Source organism: Thamnophis elegans, chromosome 6 (genome assembly GCF_009769535.1).
Source record: "Thamnophis elegans isolate rThaEle1 chromosome 6, rThaEle1.pri, whole genome shotgun sequence".
Classification (NCBI taxonomy): domain Eukaryota; kingdom Metazoa; phylum Chordata; class Lepidosauria; order Squamata; family Colubridae; genus Thamnophis; species Thamnophis elegans.
This window is the reverse complement of record NC_045546.1, coordinates 9057073-9058194: the sequence shown is the minus strand read 5'-3', so window position 1 is coordinate 9058194 and position 1122 is coordinate 9057073.

The window sequence follows — 1122 nt, the reverse complement described above, 5'->3', positions numbered from 1 at the left end:
ACATTAATTGCCTGAAAATGCCTATTAATGTTTGCTACTGGTGTTGCAATTTTTTTTCAACCCTTGGTAGCATCCCTCAATATTATCTGTACAAAAGAGTGTATCCATATTTTTTTGAGGAGCTTAGAGTAAATTTTCCAGTTTCATCTGAAATGTCCAAAACTTGTAAATGACAGCTATTACAGGTAGTCCTTAACTTACAACAGTTCATTTAGTGACTATTTGAAGTTACACCACCACTGGAAAAAGTGACTTATGGCCATTTTTCACACTTACAACCATTGTAGTCTCTTCATGGTCACATGGTCAAATTCAGATGCATGGCAACTGGTTCATATTTATGACGGTTACAGTGTCCCGGGGTCATGTCATCTCCTTTTGCGACCTTCTGACAAGCAGAGTCAATGGGGAACCCAGATTCACTTAACAACTGAGTTACTTAACAACGGCAATGATTCACTCAACAACTGTGGTGAGAATTATAAAATTATGGTAAAACTCACTTAACTGCTGTCTCACTTAACAACAGAAATGTTAGGCTCAATTGCATCATAAATTGAGGACTATCTACCATATTTTTCGGACTATAAGACACACTGGAGTATAAGATGCACCATGATTTTGAAGAGGTAAATTTTTTAAAAAAGTTTTTGCACTCTGCAGGCCTCCCAAACCCTCTGCCTGCCTCATTTTTTTGTGAAAAACAGGGCATGCAGAGAGTTTGAGAGGCCTGCAAAAATGCTCCTAGGAGCTGGGGGGGGGGGGCAAAAATAAGGAAAAAACAGCCAAGTTTTCACAAAAACGGGCCATTTTTGCAAAAATAAAAGGGGAGGCATGCAGAGGCTTTGGGAGGCTTGTAGAGTGCTTCTGGGGGCTGCAGGGAGCAAAAATGAGCAAAAACAGGCTGTTTTTTGCTCTTTTTTTGTCCTCCCCAGCCCCCAGGAGCGTTTTTTTTTCAAAGGGTGCGGGGTTTCAGTGTATAAGACGCACCCAGATTTTCACCCTTTTTTTTGCGTCTTATACTCTGAAAAAGACGGTATATATGAAAAGCAAACATTATATCAAAAAGTGATGTTTTCTCCTAGGTCAGTCTTGGGCTTGTGGACACTGACCTGTGGCTGG